Below are 27,786 nucleotides of genomic sequence, written 5' to 3'. Positions count from 1 at the left end.
AGGAGATTAGTCTGTCTCTTTGATTCATAATATTAAACCCTGTGCAATACTCTCTCCCCATAGAAAAACTTCTCCTAGTGGAATTTATAAATGGAAAGTTCCCAGGACAGACCGTGTTCAGTATATATGTGTACCGCATGGTCGGGATATTAGTGTATTATTGGATCTGTGATAGGGACAAAATTATTCTCAGCGTATGATGTAAGGACCGATGGAATTCATCATGCCTGCCATCACTGGGTAGTTAGCACTCATCAGGAGCCCTGTTACTTAGATTATTGAATACGTCTTATTTCTCTTTGTTTTGGTCTCTTTGGTTCCTCTTGAAGTTCTGGCAATTTTTTTTTTTTTTTTTAAGTTTCCCCATTTTTCAGCTGTTAGAGGGAAGCGAGGAAGGAAAACCATCCATCCTCCCCGGGCTTGGATTTGAAGGTTAAAAGCAGACAGAGCAAACTCCTTGGGTCAACGTGTGCGTGTGATGGGAGATACCAACTTGGGTGACCCCCCTGGGTCCCCTGTCTGTGCTAGGAGGTGGCCTCGCCTCCCTGCCACAGCTGAGTGATTCAGACGTAGACTCCTGGCTCAGACTTGGAGCCAAGAGGCGTGGACGCCAGACTTTGGAATAGTCACATTAATGACAACTCGGACAGATTTGCACAACTCCTACTGCGGAGGGCCCATGTAGCAGTTATCTATCGCTGTGTAACAGACTGCCCCCAAACGGAGAGGCTTAAGACAACAATTAGTTATTTCTCAGGATTCTGTTAATGTGTTCGGGTGGTTCTTCATCCAGGCCCACCCATGTGGCTGCATTCCGGTGGCAGATTGACTGGGAACTGAGCCCAGCTGGGAGCCTGGCGTGGCTTCTTTTCACACGGACTTGCATCCCCGGGCAGTCTAGGCCAGGCTTCTTCACCGGGCAAAGACCGTGTTCCAGAACGCAAAGGGCAGGACTGTATCTGGACACTGCCGCACGGTCTTCCCCACTCTTCTACCGGGGAAGGCCTTCTAGAAGACCCCACGTCTTCTACCATTCAGTATGCGTTGCGAGACCAGTCCGGAATCACGGGGTGGAGACGTGGACTCCACTACCTGATGGGAGGACCTGTGGATAATTGTGGTCTGAAGATAGACTTAGCTGATTGATGATGCACAAATTATCTGTGGCCTTTCCCAGTAAGAGGCGGGGTCTGGTTCCTCAGCCCTAGAATTTGGGATGTCCTGGTGATGTTCTCTGACCAACGGAAAGTAGCAGAAGCGATAAACAGCTGTCAAGATACTGCTCCAGGGGAAGAGGCGACAGAAAAATAGCTACGTATGATATTGACATAAAACAACCTTTCATCTCACAGCAGCCCAATGAGGTAGTGGGTTGGTGTCAGTCCTCCTCCTTATAAAAATGAGAAAACGGCCAATTAGAGGGGTTAAGTAATTTACCCAAGGCTACACAGCTAATATGCGGCCGAGGTCAAGTTGCCTGACTTAGGCCCTGTGGATTCTCTGTGGATCTATTTCCAGGAGTGAGACGTGGAGCTTAGGTGTTTTGCTTTTAATACAGGATCCGTGCGTGGATTCACATCCCTGACCCGGGACCGCTGCAGGAGGTTCTGTCATGAGTGGCCCTGCGGGAGGGCAGGGGGGGGCCTGTGCTTGTAAGGAGAAGGACCTGCCCCGTGTGTCACCTAGAGGCACCCAGCACACTGGGGCATTTTGCATCTGCGTGGTGGAGCACGACGGTGAGTGGCCTGCAACCTATTTAATTCTGTTAGAGAATCAGTGAGGTGCTTGATGAAGCCATTAACTGGGGTTCGTGTCTCCATTCTACTTATAAGACTCCAGGAGGGCAAATGCTGATGGAAATTTATTGATTTCTTTTTCTGCCTTTACCGAATGGGTCAAAAACATGGTATAACACTGCTGGTTCCAATTAAAATCACCTGTTAGCTTACAAAGGTTGGCTCTTTTCACCCTCCCCTCCCTTCCCCCCGTTTAAAAAGGGTTTAAAAGATTTTCATTTAATTGATTTGCTGTAAAATGCCCTTTACAATTACCCAGATAAACTAGGCGTCACCTGTGGAGTAAGAGCCAATTTGAGCTGTTTATCAAGACTTTGCCTCTGGCCACTTCTCACCCTGGGATCTTGAGTCTCTGTATTGATAGCTTGTATCTGTCAACATTGGATATTTTTAGTGGGCTTCAGAAAGCTTTTAGGGAGATGCGGAAGGTAGGGCTGCATCTTTGAGCAGGTGAAGAAAGCACGAAGGGTTTTTGTTGTTGTTTGAAACGAGAAGGCCTTATTGTGCCGAAAACAAGTTCAGAAAAGCAGTCTTGGCCCCACAGGCCTAAAAATAATCAGAGGTGGCCCCATTTAGAAACCAGGCAGCGAGCCTCAAGGAAATGGGGACGTGGGCAGCGGATAAAACGGAGTAGCAAAATTTGCCCGGTTTTTCTTGGTTTGGGCTTGAGGTCAAGGTGTGTTTCATGTTAGGAGGGAGACGTTGGGAGGTCTCTGCAAGAGATGTCTGTGAAGTGACACTTATGTTCTTTGAGCTGGCGGGGTAGTTACAGAGAGGGGAACAAAGAAGGAAGGACACAGGGGTATTTAGTCAAAGTCTTGTGTATTTCCGAAACCATACGCCCGAATCATGGCAAGAGTGTCAGTCCTGGCTAAAGAATTCTGAAAAAAAAATTGGCATCAGGAAACAAGACACAGGTAAATACGGAAGGGGAGAGGTAAATTCCGGGGGGCATAAACCAATCATCTTGAAATTGATTACGGCAGAGTTCTAGAATAAATTATGGGAAGAAACATTTGGGGAGCCTTTGAAAGATGGTCGCTGAGAATGAAGTATAATTTCCACTCTGACTAGCATCAAACAGGAAAGTGCTCTAGTCATCGGAGGTCTAGGAGGGTGTGACACAGGAAGTAATATGGCGGTCAAAGAGACTAAATGACCGAATATTTATGAAAGCTTGAGGCTCCAGGTGGATGCATGATAAGTATTAGCTGCTCTGGTTCAGGCTTGCATTACATCCATAATAGTCAAACCACTTCAGAGACTTGTCTACACTGCCATTTCTACTTCTTCATCTGCTTCACTCTTGACTCTGATGAGAACCCCCATCCATCCACTGACACTGCTCTCTCCCTATTACCAGTGACCACACGGTCACTAAATTCAGTGGATACACCCAGTTCTCATTCTGCTTGAACTCTTTGAGAATTTTGACATTGCTAACTTCACCCCTTTCTTTGTCTTTTTTTTTTTAATTGTTAAATGTTTATTTATTTCTGAGAGAAAGACACAGAACATGAGCAGGGGAGGGGCAGAGAGAGAGAGGGAGACACGGAATCTGAGGCAGGCTCCAGCCTCCAAGCTATCAGCACAGAGCCTGAGGCGGGGCTCGAACTCACGAACTGTGAGATCATGACCTGAGCTGAAGTCAGACATTCAACCGACTGAGCCACCCAGGAGCCCCTGGATTTTTTCTGTTCTATCCACCCCTTCCTAAACTCTTTGGCCTCATAGCATTTCTCTGCTGTTCTTTAACTAAGCGTGTTTCCCGGGTGCTTTCCTAGATTACCCTCCTCACTCTTCTCTGGAGCAATTTCAATATATTTCCTCTCTAAATTTCATCAAGGTGAACAGTTAGATTTGCACATGCAAAGTAATGAATTTAGACCCCTGCAACACACCATATACAAAAAGGAACTCGAAATTGATCAAAGCCCTAAAGGCAATTCTAAAACTATAAAACTCTTACCACAAAACATGGGCGTAAATCTTTGTGACCTTGGCTTTGGTCAGTGGCTTCTTGGATGTAACAAAACAGCAAGAGAAAACAAAACAAAAACGGCGAGAGAAAAAGTAAACACGACATGATCAACATTAAAACCTTGTCGTGACGAAAGATATCGCCAAGAAAGTGAAAGAGGGGAGCCTGTGTGCAGTCGGTTGGGCATCCGACTCTTGATTTCGGCTCAGGTCGGGATCTCACCATTCATGAGATTGACCTCTGTGCTGTCAGCGCAGAGCCTGCTTGGGATTCTCTCTCCCCTCTCTCTCTCTCTGCCCTTCCCCCCGCTCACATGCGTAATCTCTCTCTCAAAATAAATAAACATTAAAAAGAAGTGAAAGATAACAAAAGAATGGGAGACAAATAATGCAAACCATGTATATGGTAAGAGATTTGTATCAAGAATACATAAAGAACTCTTACAATTCAACAATAAAAAGAAAAATAACCCAATTTAAACATGGGGGAAAGATCTGGGGCGCCTGGGTGGCTCAGTCGGTTGAGTGTCCAACATCGGCTCGGCTCAGGATCTCACTCACAGCTTGTGAGTTCGAGCCCACCCTGCATCGTGCCCTGTGCTGACAGCTCAGAGCCTGGAGCCTGCTTCACATTCTGTGTCTCCCTCTCGCTCTCTGCCCCTCCCCCGCTCGTGCTCTGTCTCTCAAAAATTAAAAAAAATATATATGTCTTAAAAAAAGGGAGTTTGGTCTTGAGCTTCATGGTTGTGGGAAGCCATGACAAGATTGAGGCTAGAGGTGAGGTGACCAATTTGCCCTTCAGAAAGACCTCCAAGCCAAGGCTTCTGTGGTGACCCAAATCGATGATGGCAGGCTGGACAGAGAGAAGTGGACAGATTTGAAGGCTGAGTGAAGTGACCATTCACGAAGGTGAAAGCACTGTGCGAGGAGAATTTGTTTTAACACCTTCGTGGAGACATAATTCACATACAATTCACCCCTTTAAAGTGTCCAAGCCGATGACTTTTAGTATATTCACAGATAAGTGCAACTATCACCGCAAGCAATTTGAGAACATTTTTGTCTCTCCAAAACAAAGCCCACACCCATTAGCACTCACTCCACATTTCTCCCCAAACTCCCTACCGCACAACTCTATGCAACCACCAGTCTGTTCCCTGGATTTGCCTGTTCTGGACAGTTCAGACACGTGGTTTGCTGTGACTGGCCTCTTTTACTTAGCACGCTGTGGTCAAAATTCGCCTCTGTTTTAGCACATACCCGTGTTTCATTCCTTTTTATGGCTGAACATTCCATTGTACGGATATACCATATTTTGTTCATCCATTTAGCAGTTGACGGACACTTGTGTTGTTGACTTTTTGGAGCTATTATGAAGAACGCTGCCAGGAACACGCGTGTACAAGTTTTTGTGTAGACGGATGTCTTCATTTCTCTTAGGTATCTGAGTAGGAGTGGGCTTCCTAAGTTATATGGTAAGCCTCTGTTTAGCTTTTGGAAGAGCGGCCAGACTGTTTTCCAAAATGGCTGCACCATTTTACCCACACACCAGTGGTATACGAGAGTTCTAATGTTTCAACATCCTCGTCAGTATGAAATGACATCTTGCGGTTTGGAATTGCATCTTCCGGACGGCTAATGGTGTCGAGCAACTTCTCATGTGCTTCTTGGCCATTTGTATGTCTTCTTTGAAGAAATGTCTATTCAGGTTTTTTCCCCGTGTTTTTAAGAAATTTAAAAAAATTTTTTGGGGCGCCTGGGTGGCGCAGTCGGTTAAGCGTCCGACTTCAGCCAGGTCACGATCTCGCGGTCCGTGAGTTCGAGCCCCGCATCAGGCTCTGGGCTGATGGCTCGGAGCCTGGAGCCTGTTTCCGATTCTGTGTCTCCCTCTCTCTCTGCCCCTCCCCCGTTCATGCTCTGTCTCTCTCTGTCCAAAAATAAATAAAAAACGTTGAAAAAAAAATTTAAAAAAAAATTTTTTTTTAATGTGTATTTGTTTTTGAGAGAGAGAGAATCTGAAGCAGGCTCCAGGCTCTGAGCTGTGAGCATAGAGCCCGACGTGGGGTTCGAAGTCGTGGACCATGAGATCGTGACCTGAGCTGAAGTCAGACACTTAACCAACTGAGCCACCCGGGCGCCCCCAAGACCAGACTCCTTAATCCAGTTTAAAAGGCCCTGTGTGATCTTCCCCCTGCCTGCTTAGTTCCTTAATCTCCTTTCCCACACCTGACCGATCACGGCTCACCCCTCCAGACATCCACATCTTCTTTCAGTTTGTGAATCTGTTTGCCTTATCTTGTTTCCGGACCTTTGCAAAGGCTGATCGTTCCGCCTTTTGGGTCTCAGCTTACATGTCACTTGCTCTGGAATATTTTTAAATACTCCCCTTCTCCACACCTTCGGGTTAGATGCTCCCCTCTTTGTGTGTCCTTATTTATTTTATACTGCTTACTGTGCACCAGGCACCATTCTGAGGGCTTCATAAAATTAACTCATTGAATTTTCATAATAACCCTCGAATGTACACGCAGTCATTGTGCGGTTGAGAAAATGGAAGCACAGAGAGTCTCGGTGATTTTTCCCAAAGTCACACAGCTAGTGGTAGTGCCTGGAATTGAATCCAGACAATAGAGCTCTAGAGTTTGTGCTATGATGTCATGCTGCCTGCAATTGCTTAACACATCAAGCACTTCGCATAGTACATTGTAATTGACTAGTTATGTCTCCACGGGACCTTTGGTTCCCTGAAAGTAAGGATTATGTCAGGCCTATTTATTGTCGGGTTCCCAGTATGAGGCTTAGACTACAGTCCTTTAATTAAAAGAAAAATCATTGCATGAACAAAGCAATTAGTTAAGATACAGATATGTGAGACATACAAGAAAAGAGTTTGTAAGATTTGCAAAACATTACGAAAATAGTACAAAGAATTCCTATGTGCTCCTCACCCAACTTTCCCAAACGTTAACACATTGTATAACCTCCGTAGGATAATAAAGCCAGGAAATCACTATTGCCAATATACCATAAACTGTTCCACTAATGTCCTGTTTATGGTCCAAGGTCCAATCCACGATTACACATTGTAATTTATTCATCATGTCCCCTTGGTCTTTTTAAAACTGAGACAGTGTCCAGGGGCGCCTGCGTGGCTCAGTCGGTTGGGTGTCCGACCTCGGCTCAGGTCATGACCTCACGGTTTGTGAGTTCCAGCCCCGCGATGGGCTCTGTGCTGACAGCTCGGAGCCTGGAGCCTGCTTCGGATTCTGTGTCTCCCTCTCTCTCTGCCCCTCCCCTGCTCGCTCTGTCTCTCTCAAAAATAAAATGAAAACTTAAAAAAAACCAAGAACACCCTGAGACAGTGCCTTGATTTGTGTCCAGCTTTCATGTCCTTGACAGTTTTGAATAGCATTGGCTGCTTGGATTGTAGACTGTCCCTCAGTTTGGGGTTTGCTTGAGTTGCCTCATGTTTATTTTATTTTTTTAATGTTTACTTATTTTTGAGAAAGCACAAGTGGGGGAGGGGCAGAGAGAGAGGGGGACAGAGGACCTGAAACGGGCTGTATGCGCTGACAGCAGAAAACCTGATGTGGGGCTTGAACTCATGAACTGCGAGATCATGACCTGAATCGAAGTTGAACACTCAGGCTCAACTGACTGAGCCACCCAGGTGCCCTGAGGTTCCTCATGCTTAAACTTGGTTATATATTTTGGTTAAGACACCACGGCAGGGATGCAGTATCCTTCTTATCACATCATATCAGGAGGCACATAGTGTCTATGCTTTTTTTTTTTTCAAAGTGAACCCCATTTTATTTATTTAGCATTTTCCTCCAAAGAGAGTAAGGCATTTATTTTTACTGCAGGCTTATGTTTTTTTTTTTTATTTATTTTTATTTTTTATTTTTTTCAACATAAAACTTAATTTTATTTTTTTTAATTTACATCCAAATTAGCATATAGTGCAACAGTGATTTCAGGAGTAGATTCCTTAGTGCCCCTTACCCCTTTAGCCCCTCCCCCCTCCCTACACCCCCTCCAGCAACCCTCAGTTTGTTCTCCATATTTAAGAGTCTCTTATGATTTGTCCCCCTCCCTGTTTTTATATTATTTTTATTTCCCTTCCCTTATGTTCCTCTGTTTTGTCTCTTAAAGTCCTCATATGAGTGAAGTCATATGATATTTGTCTTTCTCTAATTTCACTTAGCATAATACCCTCCAGTTCCATCCACGTAGTTGCAAATGGCAAGATTTCATTCTTTTGGATTGCCGAGTAATACTCCATTGTATGTATATACCACATCTTCTTTCTCCATTCATCCATCGATGGACATTTGGGCTCTTTCCATACTTTGGCTATTGTCAATAGTGCTGCTATAAACACGGGGGTGCATGTGTCCCTTCGAAACAGCACACCTGTATCCCATAGATAAATGCCTAGTAGTGCAATTGCTGGGTCGTAGGGTAGTTCTGTTTTCAGTTTTTTGAGGAACCTCCATACTGTTTTCCAGAGTGACTGCACCAGCTTGCATTCCCAGGTGTCTATGCTTCTTTACTGGTGACGTCAACTTTGATCACTTGGTTAAGGAGATATCTGCCAGGTTTTTTCCCTGTGAAGTTGTTATATTTCTCCCTGTAACTAATAAGGATCTCGTAGAGAGAGACCTTGAGACTCTGTAAATATCCTGTTTCTGGTCACATGTTCATCCACAACTTTTATTTATTTGTTTGTTTATTTATTGAAATGTTTATTTTTATGTTTGAGAAAGAGTGAGTGCATGAGCGGGAGTGGGGGAGGGGCAGAGAGAGGAAGACAGAGGACCTGAAGCAGGTTCCGTGCTGACAGCAGCGAGCCAGAACTCACGGGGCTCGAACTCACGAAATGTGAGATCGCGACCTGAGCCGAAGTCCAATGCTCAACGGACAGGGCCACCCAGGCGGCCCTTATCCGCAAGTTTTAGCATCCGTTGATGATACTTTCTTGAAACAATTATTGTGCTGGTGTTTGCAATCAATGATTTTCTATTTTCTCCATCACTCCTATGTTTATTAATTGGAATGCAATAAGAAAGAACGTTCCCTTTCTCTCCACTTACTATCTGTTTATTCATTCAGTCAATCATCTATTTGAAAACTTGTTTTGTTCTGTGGATTATAATTCATTGTTGTCATTTCTTATTTTTGGCCCAAATTGTCCCAGAATTTGGATCCCTATCAAGTTCGCTTGCATCATCTCAAAAGGTTCTTATGTTTTTGAGTGCATCCTTACCTGCTGGTACCACAAGATGTTCCAAGTTCACCCTGTACTTTCTCTGCCCCAGCTACGTAATCAGTTGTCTATTGGAGTACGCCTGGTTCCTTTTTATGGGAGTTTAGAAACAGAGTGTTTAGTGTTTAGAAACAGAGGTCTGCACGCTATAGGTTCATTGCCACTGGAGTGTTATTATTTCTTCACTCAGTGGGCAGAGCTAGGAAATATATGTATGTGTGACATACAAACCCATCTGTACTAATTTCCACATCTGGTTGTTTATTAAAACCATAACTGAATACTGATCCCTCTGATTCCATCCAACACTGGGTACGTTCTATCCTTTCCCTTTCTTTTTTTTTTTTTTTAATTTTTTTTTTTTTGACGTTTTATTTATTTTTGAGACAGGGAGAGACAGAGCATGAACAGGGGAGGGTCAGAGAGAGAGGGAGACACAGAATCTGAAGCAGGCTCCAGGCTCTGAGCTGTCAGCACAGGGCCCGACGCGGGGCTCGAACTCACGGACCGCGAGATCATGACCTGAGCCGAAGTCGGACGCTTGACTGAGCCACCCAGGCGCCCCCTATCCTTTCCCTTTCTTATTCAGATTCCTTTCTCTGACAGTAAAAATTCTGGTGCTTATTGTTAACAATATATTTACTTATTTGCTTCAGAGTTGCTAATCTACAACCTATTTGAAAAACAGATTTATTAACTGGGGTACAATACTGTGTACTTGTTAGTCTCAGTGCATACAGTTTATATTACTGTCCAAAGGTTCTTGGGTAGATTCTTTTTTCATTCACACCCTTTACTGTGGTTATGTTGTTAATTTCTATTAAAGTCCATACATGTTTTTATTTTTTATTAAAAAGTTTTTTTTAATGTTTATTTATTTTTGACAGAGAGAGAGAGAGAGAGAGAGAGCGAGCATGAATGGGGGAGGGTCAGAGAGAGAGGGAGACACATAATCTGAAACAGGCTCCAAGCTCCGAGCTATCAGCACAGAGCCTGACGTGGGACTCGAACTCACGAACTGTGAGATCATGACCTGAGCCGAAGGTGGACGCTTAACCAACTGAGCCACCCAGGCGGCCCCATACGTGTTTTTAAAAGAGGATACTATTTGGAAAAAGATTTTGAAAAGCCCCATGTATAGGGGACAGTTTCTTTCTTCCTCGCATAACACAGAAGATTTGGAGAAATATTCTCAAGCTGGGTCCTCTAGAGCCTGTAGGGAGGTTTGAACCCTATCTCTTCCCACCCTATTCCTTTGCCAGTAGCCTTCTCCGCTCCTGTATCGCCTATTTCTTCAGTGCCCTGGGAAGAAATTCTCACAAGTGCTTTCAAAGGCCTCCATTTCAATCCACCCACCTCCACTGAACTCTCTGCTGCTTTGGCCCCCAAGTAAAACCTTTTGAAACCTGGAATACCACGTTCTTCCGTAGGGAATTTTCTGTACCAAGGATCAGGCCTACCTGATCAAACCCCTGAATTCAACCCCTTTCCTTTTGCTTGCGCTGTAAGTGGCCACCAGGTGGCGCCTCAGAGTCGACTGCAGTTCTGCTTTAAAGAAAAGTCTGCTTCTCCCGTGCTTAGGTTTTGCTCCAGGAAGCGAATGCATTCCTGAAGGGGGAAGAGACATTCTAGTTGCATTTTTAATATAGTTAAGACATTTTTTTTTTTTTTTTTTGCCATTTAGGTCTTCAGCTCAGCTTTCAGCCAAATAACAAAGGAAGCACACTGTAGCCTGTGTCTTCAGCTCTACCTAGAAACCTTGGGCTCCTTGCCTTTTCCTTAAAACCTGCTCCGAGGAACAACAAACATACCTTCGCTGACAGCCATAATGCAGTTACCTGCCAGGGGATGCTTCACAGTAAGTGTCACGGAGCTGCTTGGTTGGTCAGGCTCTCTGCAGAAGCAGCTTAGGTAGGGTATCAGGAAGCTGGAAATCGTGCAGAAAAGTCCACCACCATCCATGCCTACTCGAGGGGGCCACTTAGCCTTTCCTGGAATTTGATGTCCTTACATGTAAAATGAAAAGATTACTGAACTCCCTGGTCTCAAACACAAATCCCTCAGAAGCTAGGGTGGGATAATGGAAATCTACGAAGAGGCTGAAGAGTGGTTTAAGACAACAGGAAGCTGGGTTGACTACAGTAGAATTGGAAAGTGCACACCCTGCTGAAATGCTTTCAAATTTAAACTTTTTTTAATTAAAAAAAAATTTTTTTAACATTTATTCATTTTTGAGAGACACAGAGAGACAGAGCACGAGTGGGGAAGGGGTAGAGAGAGGGAGACACAGAATCCGAAGCGGGCTCCAGGCTCCGAGCTGTCAGCACAGAGCCCGACGCGGGGCTCGACCTCATGAACTGTGAGATCATGACCTGAGCTGAAGTCGGATGCTCAACCGACTGAGCCGCCCAGGCACCCCTCGCATTTCAACTTTTAGAAAACATCGAGGAGACCAAGTAACGTACATCTGGGTGCTAAATGCATCCAGAAAGCTGCTAGTTTGCAGTTCATGGGCTAGAGAATCTTTATCACCATGGTTTCTCCCAGGCCTGAGTTTCTGTACACACTCAGTAATTTGTTTATGCGCTTCCTCTTTTAAAAAAAAGTATTTATTTTGAGAGAGAGAGACAGAGACAGAGAGAGTGCATGCACACCGGGGGGGGGGGGGGAGGGCACAAAGAGGGAGAGAGAGAATCCCAAGCAGGCCCTGTGCTGTCAGCACAGAGCCCGATGTGGGGCTCGATCCCACGCACCATAATTTCACGATCTGAGCTGAAACCAAGAGTCTGACGCTCAACTGACTGGACCACCCAGATGTTCCTGCTTATTTTCTTCTATCTGCTTGTGGTATTAGCCACTACTATCATTCCCCATCACCTCTGCATGACTGAACCCTAATTTCTTTTTATCACCTCTGCATGACTGATCCCTAATTTCCTTTTACAAAACCCACTCAAATGCCACCTACTAGAGGAAGTTTCCCTTGATTTATCTCTCTCCAAACTGGAAAACGTTTTCCCTCTCCCCTGAGTTCTTCTAGCATTTTAAACTAACTTCTTCATGGCTCTCACAGTATAGCTTTTTTAAAAACTATGTTATGGTTATTTACTTGCTATATACATTTTAATCTCCTTGTGGGCTGAATTCATGTCTTATTATTGAGTTTTATATTTCCACCATCTGGAAAATCAGCTAACACATATTTACTGAGGGCCTAGTCTGTGCCAGACATGGTTTTGTTTTTATTTTATTTTATTTTATTTTATTTTATTTTATTTTATTTTATTTTTTAGTATTTTATTTTTTAAATTTTGTATTATTTTTTTTATGTTTTAACTTTTATTTATTTTTAATTTTAAGTTTATTTATTTATTTTGAGAGGGAGACAGAGAGAGTGACCTGGGGAGGGGCAGAGAGAGAGGGAGAAAGAGAATCCCAAACAGGCTCTGTGCTTTCAATGCAGAGCCCGACGCAGGGCTCTATCTCATGAACTGTGGGATCATGACCGGAGCTGAAATCAAGAGTCGGATGCTTAACTGACTGAACCAGCCAGGCGCCCCTCTTCGCGTGTGAAAAAAACCCATTTTTCTCTGACCTTCCTCCTAAAGAAGTTTCGTTTGCTCTTAAGCATCCTCACCAGAGCAACTTGGGCAACTGTGGACCCTGAGAATCCAAGGTGGGAATTCCAAAGGGGGGGCAAAGGAGTTGGACAGGAGACCTGGGGGATCTGCCCTGGGGAGTGTGAGGCTACCTGCAGGATCTGCATTGTGGGATGCTAGAGATTAGGGGGGCCTGAATGCCCGTGCTTGGTTATAACGCCCCAGGGTAGCCCCATAGGCCCTGGATATTTACCAGCACTTCCTCTCTTAGTTATTGTAGCATATCAAACTACTCTGAAACTTAGTGGCTTACAACACTGATAATCGTTTCTTTTCTCTCATGATTTCTGTGAGGCAAGAATTCAGGAGCAGCTTGGTTGGGTCATTTGGGCTCAGGATGCCTTGTGAGACTGCAGTCAGGATGCTGACCCAGGCTGCCTCATCTGAAGGCTCGGCTGGGGCTGGCCAGTGGACTTCTAAACTGATTTCACCCACACGGTTGGCAGCTGGCACAGGCTTTTACCCGGAGGCCTTCATTGCTCTCCATAGTACTGGTTGAGCATCTCTATTAGTATTTTAATGCTGCATATTTAATGCATATTTAAATGCAAGCACTTAGTGGCTTCAAACGGCACCCATTTATTATCTCCCAGTTCTGTAATAAAAAAGCCCAGGCAGGCTCAGTTGGGTTCTCTGCCTAAGGTCTTACAAGGCCAAAATCGAGGTATCAGTGGGTCTGGGCTCTTCTCTGGAAGCTCTGGGAAAGAATCTGCTTCCAGACTCATTCAGGTTGTTGGGAGAATTGTTCCTTGCAGTCATATAGGAGTGAGCTCCCCGTTTGCTTACTGGCTGTCAGCTGAGGGCGCCTTCCCGGTTTCTAGAGGCCACTTTTAGGCCCAGCTAAGTTACAACAGTGCATCACATCTTTCTCATGCTTTGAATCTCTCTGGTGCCCCCTTCTGCCACCAGCTGAAGAAAAGCTCTCTGCTTTTAAAGGACGCCTGTGATTTGAGGCACCTGGGTGGCTCAGTAGGTTGGGCATCTGACTCTTGATTTCGGCTCGGGTCACGATCTCACGGTCGGCGAGATAGAGCCCCAAGTCGGCTCTGTGATTGGTGTGGAACCTGCCTGGGATTCTCTCTCTCTCCCCGTCTCTCTGTCCCTTCCCCACTCTCGTTCTCTCCAAAAAAGAAAAAAAGGGACTCATGTGATTAAATGGGACCCACCCAGATCATCTCCCTATCTTAAGGTCAACTGGTCAGTAACCTTAGTTACATCTACAAAAGCCCTCTGGCCATGCAACCTAAGATAATGATGGGAAGACAGTAGAGAGCAAAGGTCACTGGGGCCAGCAGAATATGAAGACTGCTGTCCATCCTCCCAAACACTTGGTATTATATGTCTTTTTCTTTTCATTATTCTGGTTGGCCGTTTAATACCATTCATTTAGCAGGCACCGGTCAGGTCCCTACTATGATGTGCTAAGGGTAGCCTCTAAAACCATGTCCAATCCAGATGGCCAACCGACACATGAAAAGATGCTCCACATCACTCATCCTCAGGGAAACACACATCAAAACCACAGTGAGATACCACCTCACACCTGTCAGAATGGCTAACATGAACGACCCAGGCAACAACAGATGTTGGCGAGGATGCGGAGAAAGAGGATCTCTTTTGCATTGCTGGTGGGAATGCAAACTGGGGTGGCCGCTCTGCAGCACGGTGTGGAGGTTCCTCAAGAAGTTAAAAATAGAACTGCCTATGACCCAGCAATGGCGCTATTAGGTATTTACCCAAAGGATATAAAAATACAGATTTGAAGGGGCACATGCACCCCAACGTTTATGGCAGCATTATCAACAACGGCCAAACGAAAGAGCCCAGGTGTCCCACGACTGATGAATGGATAAAGAAGATGTGGCATACATATACAATGGAAAATTACTCAGCCATCAAAAAGAATGAAATCTCGCCATTTGCAATGACATGGGTGGAGCTAGACTGTATTATGCTAAGTAAAATAAGTCAGAGAAGGACAAACACCATATGATTTGTGGAATTTAAGAAACAAAATAGATGCGAATATGGAAAGGGAAAAAGGGAGGGAGGCAAGCCATAAGAGACTCTTTTTGTAAAAAAAAATTTTTTTAATGTTTATTCATTTTTGGGAGAAAGAGGCACAGCACAAGCAGGGGAAGAGTAGAGAGAGAGGGAGACACAGACTCTGAAGCAGGCTACAGTCTCTGAGCTGTCAACACAGAGCCCGATGCAGGACTCGAACCCATGAGCCATGAGATCATGACCTTAGCCAAAGTTGTACGCTTAACTGACTGAGCCACCCAGACGCTTGAAAAAAAATTTTTTTAATCTTTATTTATTTTTGAGAGACAGTGTGAGCCAGGGAGGGGCAGAGAGAGAAAGGGAGACACAGAATCTGAAACAGGCTCCAGGCTCTGAACTGTCAGCACAGGGCCTGACACGGGGCTTAAACCCACGAACTGTGAGATCATGACCTGAGCTGAAGTCGGACGCTTAACCGACTGAAGCACCCAAGCGCCCCCGGGCATCCAAGACTCTTAACGGTAGAGAACAAACTGAGGGTTGATGGAGGGAGGTGGGTGAGGGGTGGGCTAAATGGGTGATGAGCATTAAGGAGGATACTTGTGATGAGTACTGGGTGTTATATGTAAGTGATGAATCTCTGAATTCTACTCCTGAAACCAATATTACACTATATGTTAACTAACTAGAATTTAAATAAAAATTTGGAAAAAATTAAAGAATAAAATGCTAAGGGGCACCTGGATGGTTCATTCAGTTAAGCGTCTGACTCTGGGTTTCGGCTCAGGTCATGATCTCATGGTTTGCGAGGTTGAGCCCCACACTGGGCTCTCTGCGGGCAGTGCAGAGTCTGGTTGGGATTCTCTCTCCCCTTCTCTCTCTGCCCCTCCGCTGCTCCCTCCCTCCCTCCCTCCCTCCCTCTCTCTCTCTCTCTCTCTCTCTCTCTCTCTCAAAATAAACTTTAAAAAAATGGGAAGAAACATATTTATTTCACAAGAATACTGTTAATTAAAGGATAATGGTATGAAAAAAGATAACACATAGTCATTAAATATATCTATAGAAAAAACCTCTATACAGATGGGGAACACTGCCCAGAATCACAATAACAGACAACATCTATTTTTAAATGGAAAGAGGAAGGTTCAGAACAATGTGTATATTAAACTCTTACTCTGTTACAAAAAGGATATTTGTAAATATATACTGTATAGGGGCAGAGTGTCTCTGGTAGAAGATTGCCTTTTGGGAAGAGAACTGGCTCTTTGGAGGCAAGGGTGGGAGGGAGATCTCTCTCTTTTCATCTTTTGTGCCTTTTGAATCCATGCACATGTATTATCTATTAAAAATAAAGTCCTTTCTTGGAAAGAGATAGTAGGCACTCACCAACCATTTCCTGCTTTCCTACTCCCTTCCCTTAACACAGTCACACACAGCTAGAACTCTCTGCACCCACCCCCCAACACCTTCCTTCCACATGTACGCTCTGAACAGTAAACACACAGCCAAATGTTCTCCCTTGCAACCCCAGAGTCCTGGTATGCTCACAAGGGAAGCCGTGCATCTCTGTGCTCAGACATCCCCATGCACACACCCGACAAGCCTGCAGTCCTGTGTGTGACATGGTCGTGTATGTATATATGTGTGTGCGTATGTGTATATATGTGTACACACGCATACGTGTATATGTGTATATGCACATGTATCTATATGTATATGCATGTGTGTATGTACACGCACACATGTATGTATGTGTATATGCACATGTGTCTGTATGTACACACGTGTATATATGTATGTGTGCACATGCATACATATATATGTATATGATATGTGTCTAGGTGTATCTATATGCATATATATGTATGTATGTACATGCATATGTGTATATATGTGTGCACATGCATATATATGCATATGCACACATGTCTATGTGCATATATTTGCATATATGTATATATTTATGTGTGTACATGCATATATGTAAATACATGTATGTGCACGTGTCTGTATGTATGTATATGCATATGCTCATATATGTATGTGTGTACATGCATACGTGTACATATGTATATGCATATGTGTCTATATGTGTATATGCTTGCGTGTATATGTATGTACATACATACATGTATGTGTATGCACATGTGTCTGTGTGTACATGCATATGTGTATATATGTGTGTACATGCTTCTGTATGTGTGCACATGCGCACATATATATGTATACGCATATGTGTCTAGGTGTATCTATATGCATATATATGTATGTGTGCACATGCATATGTATATACATGTGTGCACATGCATACGTATATATGTGTATATGCATACATGTCTACGTGTATATATTTGCATATGTATATATTTATATGTGTACATGCATACGTGTATATATGTGTATGTGCACGTGTCTGTGTGTATGTATATGCATATGTTTATATATGTATGTGTGTACATGCATGTGTGTATATGCGCGTGTATGCATATGTGTCCATGCATATGAGTATATATGTATGTATATGTATGTGAACATGTGCATATGCATCATGTGCCTTTGACCTAGTCCCTTTATCCTCTACCCTCACCGGTGCCTGCTTCCCATGTGCGTACACCTGGATGGATGCCCCAATTACAAAGTGAAATAGGTTAAAAGTATCCTATTCAAAAGCATTAAAGGGGCCTAATTGTAGGTGACTGTAAAACTCTAATTAGGGGAGGCCTCATTAGCTGCTAAACAAGGAGGAGGATGCAGACCCGAATGACAAAGGCAGCCTCCTCAGACAGGAGAGAGGGGCTTAATTGCCCTTTGACAAAACTGGAATGGGGGGAAGGGAAGGAGGGGAGGCGGCTAATCAAAGGAGGGGGGTCCCCCGGGCAAGGCCTCTCCCCCCTGCTCCTCCAGCATCTGCCTGGAGGCCATTTGTATGTAAACAGTCACTTAGCTCCCATTGCTGGCAGACAAGTAGGGGACAGCATCCTGTTGTCCCCTTGCTCCCCTCTCTGAGCTGCCTCTGAGCTTCCACAGGAATCCCAAGTCCTTCGTCCCCTGCCACCTGTCAAAGTCCATCCTCTGGGGGCTGCAAACACGGGGAGGGCACGTGTTCCAATCCTGGCTCAGCCACCCTCTAGCTGTGTGACCTTTGTGAGTCATTCACCCTGAACAAACCGGTTTCCTCAGTGACAAAATGGACTCACGACCCCTACCTTCCAGAGTTGTGAACAGGCACGGAAGGGTAGATGATGAGAGCGCTTGGCAAACTCCAAGTTGCTACCGAATTATCACCCGTGGTGGTCACGTCACGTGTTCCTGGAGGACAGGAGTTCGGCCTTCGTCACCTTTGCTGTCGGTCTCACAGATGCCACGTGTATCTCACAGGGTGGAATTCAAGAGTCATCCTCACGGTGGGTGAAATGGAAGAACGGGACGACCAGTTGTCTCTGCCTTGGTGTGGACAAATGGACAGACTTCCGCAATGGGACGGAACGGGTGGCTCTACCGTTAATTCCTTTTTTTTTTTTAAGTTTATTTATTTATTCGGGGCGGGGGGAGGAGGTGCAGAGAGAGAGGGAGAGAGAGAGAATCCCAAGCAGGCTCTGCACCAGCAGCCCTGAGCCCGACGCGGGGCTCGAACTCAGGAACCTTGAGATCATGAGCTGAGTGGAAACCAAGGGTCAGACGCTCAACTGACTGAACCACCCAGGCGCCCCTGTACCAGCAATTCTAATCTTTATCGAGCATTTACGGCATGGCAGAACCATCCGAACCAGTTTCGGTTGCATTCGCTTACTTGCTCGTCACGATGTCCTGAAGAGGAAATGACATAATCAGCATCATCCCCGTTTTGAAGATGAGGAAATAGAATCTCAGCTTTAGGGACTCACCCAAAGCTTCGCTGCTGGTAAGTGGCGGAGCAGGTTTGGAACCAAAGTAGCCTGGCTCTCAGCTCCCACTCTTGACCATGTAGTTTAGGTACCAGCAAGCTGGGTGGTGACTGACACTTGGGGTTTGTGGCTTTTTTTTGATGCTCTTGAGTTACAGCTAACATTTCTTGAGTGCTTACAATATACCAGGCACCGTGCCTGGTAAGAAGTTTACGTGTGATCTCCTTTACTCCTTCAAACCACCCAATAAAATAAAGGCTACTGTTTCTTCTTCCCATTTTACAGGTGGAGACACCGAGGCCCAGAGAAGTAAAGTAAATTGCCCAAGATCACGGTGAGAGATGCCTTTGGAGTTAACGTCGGAACCTTGTTAGTCTGACTCAGTAGCCACATCCTGAACCGAGTATTAATTTTGCAGGTACTTTGCCTAAGCGGTTGCCCCCTTTGTTGAAGCATTAAGACTGTTCTCTGCGGTCTGGCTAGTCTGGTTCTGCAAGAGGAGAAAGGTCTGGGCTGGAGGAGGGGGAGGGGGAGCGGCCTTGGAGGTAGAGAAGAGATTGGGCCAATCAGGACCATGTGACAATGACTGTATCTTTTTTTTTTTTTTTAATGTTCTTTTTTTTTTTTTTCAACGTTTTATTTTATTTTTGGGACAGAGAGAGACAGAGCATGAACGGGGGAGGGGCAGAGAGAGAGGGAGACACAGAATCGGAAGCAGGCTCCAGGCTCCGAGCCATCAGCCCAGAGCCTGACGCGGGGCTCGAACTCCCGGACCGCGAGATCGTGACCTGGCTGAAGTCGGACGCTTAACCGACTGCGCCACCCAGGCGCCCCTGTTCTTATTTTATTTTTGAGAGAGAGAGACAGAGTGCGAGCAGCGGAGGGGCAGAGAGAGAGGGAGACACAGAACCCGAAGCAGGCTCCAGGCTCTGAGCTGTCAGCACAGAGCCAGATGCGGGGCTTGAACTCATGGACCTGAGCCGAAGTCGGACGCCCAACCGACTGAGCTACCCAGGCTCCCCGACAGTGTATCTTTTAAAAGCAAGATATTTTTCTAGTCGCTTTGGGGTGAAAGCTGTTAGAGGTCTTCAAAGAGTTTGTGGTCTGGAGGTGCACAAAACTAACCCTCAGATGATCCTGCTGTGAGGCTTATGTGTTGAAGAGAGGTGCGGTGAGCTTTGGAGGTTCATCACGGGGAGCATATAGTGGATGGAATCTGAAAAAGCGTCATGGATAAGGACGAAAGGGTCTTGAGGGGAGGAGAGGGTATCAGTAAATGAAGGTAGCTGAGAAGGGCTTTCAGGGGGCTCTGCTTGTGAGGCCAACACCTTTCTCTTGGCAATGGCCCCACACTTGAAAGATTTTGCCTCTCCAAGTGGACTTACCGAGTAATACATTTTCCCATTTATAATTAAAGTCAACAAAACTGTCGGGGCGCCTGGGTGGCTCAGTCGGTTAAGCGGCCGACTTGGGCTCAGGTCACGATCTCGCGGTCCGTGAGTTCGAGCCCAGCGTCGGGCTCTGTGCTGATGGCTCGGAGCCTGGAGCCTGCTTCCGATTCTGTGTCTCCCTCTCTCTGACCCTCCCCCGTTCATGCTCGGTCTCTCTCTGTCTCAAAAATAAATAAACGTTAAAAAAAAAATTTAAAAAAAAAGTCAACAAAACTGTCGATTAAGGGGCGCCTGGGTGACTCGGTTGGTTAAGGGTCCAACTTCGGCTCAGGTCATGATCTCCTGGTTCATGAGTTTGAGCCCCGCGTCAGACTGACAGCGCAGAGCCTGCTTCGAATCCATTGTCCCCCCTCTCTCGGCCCCTCCTCAGTTCGTGCTCACTCTCTTTTTTCTCCCTCAAAAATAAATAAATGTTTAGTATAAAAAAACCCCACAAAACTGCCGATTGAAGCTCCTGATCATCACAAATTAGCCAACGTTTATTCAGCAAGCCAATATTTAGCACCCTCTTTGTGTGCTGGGCACTTAGAATACATTCACAGTAGATTGATAGATAAGATACTGCCCTTCCTTCAGGGAAGTCTCTGAGTTTAACAGTTGAAATCCTGCATTATGTCGGGTAGAAAAATGTACATCTGTTATCAGGCCTTTTGAAATATTTGAAAAGAAAAGCCGTTACCAGGGCGCCTGGGTGGCTCAGTCGGTTAAGTGCCCGACACCCGGTTTCAGCTCAGGTCATGATCTCACGGTTTGTGAGTCCGAGCTCCGCACTCTCTCTCTCCCTCTCCCTCTCTGCCCCTCCTCTGCTCACTCTTTATCTCTTTCAAAACAATAAATAAACTTCAAAAAAATATATTAACAAAAGAAAAGGAAAACGGTTACTATTTATTGAGAGACAGCTGTGTGCTAGGCACGCCTTGAGCACTTTACATGCATTCAGTTTTTTTTTTATTCATGTGTCCTTTCCACCTTCTGTTGGAGGCAAGCTCCGTATTTTGTCCATTGCTGTATCTCCGGGACCCACAGTGATGCCTGCCACGTATGGGTGGTCAACAAATACTAGGCGAACTGGCCAAGTGAGTTAACTCTTATCTCTCAACAACCCTGCAACGTGGTTGGAATTATTTTTCTTTTACTGATGAGGCATCCAAGACAGAGAGACTGAATACGTTGGTCAAGTTCGTGCAAACATCAGTGACAGGACAGGAATTTAAATCTCAGATGTGTTTGACTCCTCCTGTTCTGTTCTTCTGAGCCGCAGATATGCCTAAAGCCAAGCACGGTAGGCTGGACAGCTCTGAGCTAGGACGTGAATATGCAACAGCCTGTTTGAGCAGGGGGAGTAGTCAGCATGCCGGGCAGAGGGAAACAAGGAATGGGGCAAGGCAGTATGGAGGGCCCAGAAGGCTGAGGATGTGACCGGATTTGGAAGGCACTGCGTAATGCAGATTTTCAGTGTGATTGAAATTGTATTTTGGAAAGATTAGCAGGATGTAAGAGTGGTTTGGATTTTAGAAAGGTGGGAGGTGACAAGTGTCATTGATTTGCCGACTGGGGGAGAGGTACCCAGTAATGGAACGGAGGCAGTAACAAGAACGGACAGGAGGGATGATGTTGGAGTAGACTCAGCTGTCCCAGGATAAAGCTCGGAGATCAATTTGCAGCGGGTGAGGCAGCTAGTGTGGATGGTTTTCTCCCACTCCTTAGAGTTATCTCCAGGTGGGTAACAGCCTCTGTTTCAGGAGCACAGCTTCGCGCTAGTCATCTTGGCCGAGTGTATGACTAGCCGATTCTTTTTATTTTTTATGTTTATCGTTTTTTTTTTTTTATAGAGAGAGAGACAGTGTGTGTGTGTGTGTGTGTGTGTGTGTGTGTGTGTGTGTGTGTGTAGGAGCTGAGAGAGAGGGAGACACAGAATCCGAAGCAGGCTCCAGGCTCTGAGCTGTCTGCACTGAGCCTGACGCGGGGCTCGAACCCACAAACTGCGAGATCGTGACCTGAGCCGAAGTCGGACGCTCAACCGACTGAGCCACCCGGGTGCCCCTGGCTAGTCAATTCGAGAGAGCAGATGTTTATGGAGCACTTAGTATTATATGCTCATGGCACCACCAGCAGTTTTCTTTGCAACGTGGGTTTAGGTCAATAGAATACCTTAAGGCCATACGGTGTTAGGGTTTGGAGATTCCAAGAGAACAGATACGCGGGACCCTATCAGGCTTCCTAGTTCCATCCGTATGCAACCCCTGCCTGAGGAGTCGATGAGTTAATGCAGGTTAAGCAAATAGCACAGTGCCTGACATACAGTAAGTGACTGGTGTTTGTTTAAGACTAAGCCACTCCCCTCAAGGTCACAGTCATGTCATTGGGTTCATCCAGTCCATCAAGACATTGCAATAATAGACATACATGCAAGGCACAGAAAGTGTTCGAAAAGGAAGTGATTCTGTTTTGTTTCACGTTTATTTATTTATTTTTAAACACTTTCAAAAATGTTTTATTTATTTTTGAGAGAGGGAGAGAGAGAGCATGCAAGCAGGGCAGGGGCAGAGAGAGGGGACAAAGGATCCAAAGCGGGCTCTGCGCTGACAAAGCGAGCCTGATGTGGGGCTTGAACTCACGAACTCAGAGATCATGACCTGAGCCAAAGTCGGACGCTCAACCGACTGACCACCCAGGTGCCCCTATTTATGTATTTCTGAGAGAGAGAGAGAGAGTGAGCGAGCAGGGGGCAGAGAGAGAGGTAGAGAGAATCCCAAGCAGGCTCCCTGTTGACAGAATGGAGCCCGATGCAGGGCTTGATCTCACCATGAGATCATGACCTGAGCTGAAATCGAGAGCGGGACGCTTAACCGCCTGAGCCACCAGGCGCCCCTCGAGGGAAATGATTCTTATAGATACTTGTCTCTTGCTCAGCCCCATCCCTCCCCCTGACAGCCAAGCTCTTCATAGTCCCTGAAGCTACTGTGTCATCCTCATTCTTCTCTGCAAACTCCTTGATGATAAAATGACTTATTAACTCGACCCAAGCCCTATGGCGCTAGGACTTCCCAAGAGTCTGTAAGAGTCAGAGCCTGGAGGCAGTTTTGGAGATGACCTTTATCCCTTGCCAGCTCAGCAGACCTGCCAGGAATTAAATCTTTGCTTGGGACAAATGAGATTATGTTCCCTTTGGAGAGAGGGAAAAAAAAGATAATCTTCAACTCTCCTCGGACACAGATATTCATTTGCCTGATCACCTGCAAAGCAGATGAGCCTCTGAGACGCCCTCTTTCTTGTTCACTTAGGGGTGAAAAATTACCAGCAAGAAACCAATTAGCATCCTCTATGAGTGGGTCCCAAGCCTTCTGGAGTCCATTCTTTTACTCTCTCTTCTGTACATAAGCAGCATCTGCTTTGGGGGTCTTGTCCTAATTGGGTCGAACCTGTGCTGTGATCATTTGTTGATCGTAGCCCCCAGAGGAGAGAGGGAGGGAGGGTGGGAGGGATGGGGCTCTGTGCTTCCTTTGTCTCCAGCCTAGGAGGCGGCAACTGAGAGACAGGGTGATGGGGCCAAGGGGTCAGAGGTCAGCCACACAGGAGCCACCTAGATACCTAGGTGGCTGGTTTATATTCAGTGACGAAGAATGAAAAGACTCTTTCTTGAGCGCTTACTATGCACCAGGCACTATCGTAAATGCGTTGTATGGATCAACAGATGTAATCATCACCACTCTGTAAGTTAGGTGTTCTCATTCGTTTCCACTTGACATTGAGGAAAACGGAGGCACCAAGAGGTTACGTACCTGTCTGAGTCACGCAACTGGTTGGAAGGGAAACCAAGATTTGGGCCTTGACGTTCCTGCTCCTGCTTCTGTGCTCACGGCCACTCTGCTGCTGTTTCTCGCCTCGGCTGGCCCGCTGCTGTCCTGGGCGAGCCCGGTCGTCAGGTGCACCGTTGGAGCAAAGACTCCGGTTCCAGCCGCTGCCGCTGAGACAGAACCAAGCCTTCCTCTTCGGGAGCTCCTAGTGGTCTCTGGGAGAGCCTTGATGAGCATCAGGTATGGGCAGGTCCCTGAATGCAGAGCGCTGACCTGGCTGCAGAGGAGGCGCCGAGGCAAGAGAAACAGCGTCTTTCTAGGGAGCCCTGGTCTAATGGGGAAGCCAGATGCACAAAGAATCAAGATCAGCGAAGGCAACGGTTTGAAACCCAAAGCCCAAACCCCCGAGTAAGGCGAGCGGGCCCCTCACTCTGTGGCTTCTGGCAACCTCCCCGTCTCAGGGTGCTGCCTTGAGTGGGGACTGAGAAGAAGAAATTGTTTTCCTCTAATACAGCTTCTTCTCATGTCAACCCTACTGGCAAAGCCCGACACGTCTCTCGCTGGAGTAAAACTGCTTGGGTGTGAATCCAAACGTCAGATTCCAGTCGTTCTGTTTCCTAGAGCACAGGGCTGCATGCTCAAATGCCCACGTGGGCCAGGCAGGTCACACCAACAAATAACAGAGGTACAATCCACTAGTGAGCGGCCCAGCCTGTCTCAGCCGGAAGAGCACACGTTTCTGCCTAAAGGCATTCCGGGTAAAACCATAAAAAACCACCGGGTGTGTAGCAGGCAAACCCTCCGGGTCCATCACTGTAGGCTCTTAGCTCCCAAGGCGGGAGGAGCGAGCGGAGGGGACCCGGAATTTCTCCTTTCCTGTGGATTCCTTTATGGTAAGGAAACAGCACAGCGGTTCGTCCACACCGTAAAGGCATGCATGGATGCTGAAGCCAATGGCGTGGTTTTGATGCCAGCTCTGCGGTTTATTGTCTCCGTGACTCTCGGACAAGTTGTGCGCCTTCCTTTGCCTCAGTTTCTTCATCTGTAAGATGGGGAGAATGTTAAGTACCACTTCATGAGAGCAAGTGTATGAACTAAATGAGTTTTATGTAAAGTGCTTAGCCAGTGTCTGGCATGCATTTTTTTTTCTTTTTTCAATATATGAAGTTTATTGTCAAATTGGTTTCCATACAACACCCAGTGCTCCTCCCAAAAGGTGCCCTCCTCAATGCCCATCACCCACCCTCCCCTCCCTCCCACCCCTGGCACACATTTAGTGCCAACTTTCTCTCTTCCTTCATTTCTTTCTTCCTTCCTTCATCCATCTTTCTTTCTTTCTTTCTTTCTTTCTTTCTTTCTTTCTTTCTTTCTTTCTTTCTTTCTTTCTTTCTTTCTTTCTCCCTCCCTCCCTCCCTCCCTCCCTCCCTCCTTCCCTCCCTCCCTCTCTTTCTTTTCCTTCCTTCCTTCCTTCCTTCCTTCCTTCCTTCCTTCCTTCCTTCGTTTCTTTTTTGAGAGAGAGAGATTAAGAGCAGGGGAAGAACAGAGGGAGAGGGAGAGTCTAAAACAGGCTGCATGCCCAGCGTGGAGCCCAATGCAGGGCTCAATCTCACGAACCTTGAGACCATCACCTGAGCTGAAATCAAGGGTCAGACACGTAACTGACTTAAGCCACCCAGGTGCCCCAACAACTATGTCCACAGCACACGTTTCACAGGTCCTGCATGCTGTGCACGTATAGCAATAATCTACAGTTCTTTAAGCAGTCTGCCAGGAAGGAGGTAATCAAGAGTTATATTTGTGGCAACATCTCTAGCTTTCTGGGTTTCTTAGAGCCCACAGTTACAGCTCTACTTATTACAATTAACAGTGATAAATAATTAGCAATACTGTTAGTATTACGTATTTATAATTATATAATATAATTATTATTTATTATATAATAATAAATAAAAAGTAAGCATGGTAATAGATTACACAGAGTGCTTTCTGTGAGTTGGGCGGCACACTAAATGCTTTCCGTTGGTGTTCTCTCAATCTTCACGGTAAGCCCGGGTGGCGAGAGCTATTACTTTCTCCATTTCACAGATGAAGTTACTGAGGTTTTGAGAAGTTCAGTAATTTGCTCAGTTTTTAAAAAGCACCCCCAAAATGTGCTGCCTAGATTTAGTAGACTCCTCTGCCAATGTCTGCGAATCTTACGGACAAGAAGTGCTGGGGGGGGGGGTGGGTAAGGACCACTTTCTAAAAGGAAGCTTGTCTGATGCCTGTTTCCAGGGAATGACCTGTGTGCCTAAGACCTGAGACACCTGCTTGGAGCAGAAGGAAGCAGAGAAACTTAAGGCTGAGAATGTTCATCTTGAACTTCTGCGTAGCATTGGACATCGTATTACAAAGGTTCTGGCTGTTGCAGATCCTTTTTAAAACAAGGCATTATGTACCTACACACATAGTGTTGTCACATTCTTTTTCTTGAACAACCCTCCACAACAGAACTGGAAGCCAGGCATCATGATCCTCATTTAAAAAAAATTTAATGTTTATTTATTTTTGAGAGAGAAAGAGAGACCGAGCGCAAGCAGGGGAGGGGCAGAGAGAGAGGGAGACACAGAATCTGAAGCAGGCTCCAGGCTCTGAGCTGTCAGTACAGAGCCCGACGTGGGGCTCGAACCCACAAACCGTGAGATCATGGCCTAACAAAAGTTGGACACTTCGCCGACTGAGCCACTCGGGTACCCCATGACCCCCCATTTTACAAATGGGGAAACTGAGACTGGGGAGGAGAGGTTAGGTGACTTACCCAAGTTAAGTGCAGGGCTGGGATTCAAACCTGCATCTCGCTAGTTACTATGTAGCATTCTTTCCCTAGGCAGTGCTGCCTAAACAAGTTCATGTCACTGCTGATGGAGTCCGTCCAGTTGCCATACCCTCCCCACTGTACTAAATGCCACAGAGGAATCAGAGAGTATCCAGAGTATCCTTTACCCCTTATGGTTAAAGTGGACGGGCTGGATACACCCGGGGCAAGAGTTGATGATAGGAGAAGGGTCCCAAAGCAGTTCAACTGGAAATGGAGGGAAAGCAGCTCTCAAATGTCGATGGCGGGGGGGAGTCAGATTCTGTGCACATCAAAGATTTGTGCACAAAGTATATGGAAGATACTGACCCAATAAAAGAAGCCAAAGAGGACAGAGGCTACTGCCCCGCCCAGCCCCGCAGCCCTACCCGGCCCCCGGCTGAAGTCTCAAACACAGAATCCTGTATTGCCACAAAACTCTCTCCTCTTTCCTCTTCTCCAGTTCCATGTGTGTTTCATTGTGATTTTGACCAAGGGCTGGGTAATTCACGTCCTGCGACTCTGCTCTGCAGCTTGCTCCTATCACTTTGCTCTGCTGAGCTGCCTACTTACCTAAATACTTCTGGCCAACAGGCGGGATAGGGACGTTGGGGCTGGTGTACCTATCACCTTCCTCCTCTTCCCACTGCAGTGCCGCCCCCATCTCAATTCCAAAGGCCCAGCAGTCTGCATGGGAGTAGAGCAGCTCCATTTCCCTCCAATATTAATAATTATGACATTAGAAGGGTGATCTGTTGCAATTCAGCCTTTCTATTTGCAGGCTGGTGGCTGCATATCAATGGCATGATTAGGCAAATGAAATCAGATTGGCACTGTTATGAAATATTTACATGGCCAGAATGCATATGCTTCAATCTCATTGTTCCCATTATTAAGCCATTTTATAATCTCATAACATTTAGACTCACACTTTGCATTTCTAATTAACTTGAGGAGTGACTTCGCTGGGAATTAATTGCAACTTGTGCATTCTTATACACACAAACTCCCTGAGAAACAAACTCTGGTTGGCAATCATGCAATTCACCCCTAAGATGGACCCTAGGCTGACTTCTGTTCGAAACCGTCTTTCCGTCAGTTGGGAAAAGTGGC

At 46.0% G+C, this 27,786-nt stretch overlaps 1 long non-coding RNA gene across 1 annotated transcript; it reads left to right on the top strand.

Annotated features, from left to right (window-relative positions):
• The first annotated feature begins 10,014 nt into the window (after positions 1-10,014).
• On the top strand, positions 10,015-26,283 carry LOC123380378. The gene is made up of 3 exons (XR_006586064.1): positions 10,015-10,903; positions 18,878-19,010; positions 26,115-26,283. It is a non-coding gene; the product is annotated as an uncharacterized LOC123380378 (long non-coding RNA).
• The last annotated feature ends 1,503 nt before the right edge of the window (positions 26,284-27,786 follow it).

The sequence above is a fragment of the Felis catus genome, chromosome D1 (assembly GCF_018350175.1).
Source record: "Felis catus isolate Fca126 chromosome D1, F.catus_Fca126_mat1.0, whole genome shotgun sequence".
Taxonomy (NCBI): domain Eukaryota; kingdom Metazoa; phylum Chordata; class Mammalia; order Carnivora; family Felidae; genus Felis; species Felis catus.
Note: the sequence above shows the minus strand (reverse complement) of the source record. Positions and strands in the feature narration are given on the sequence as shown.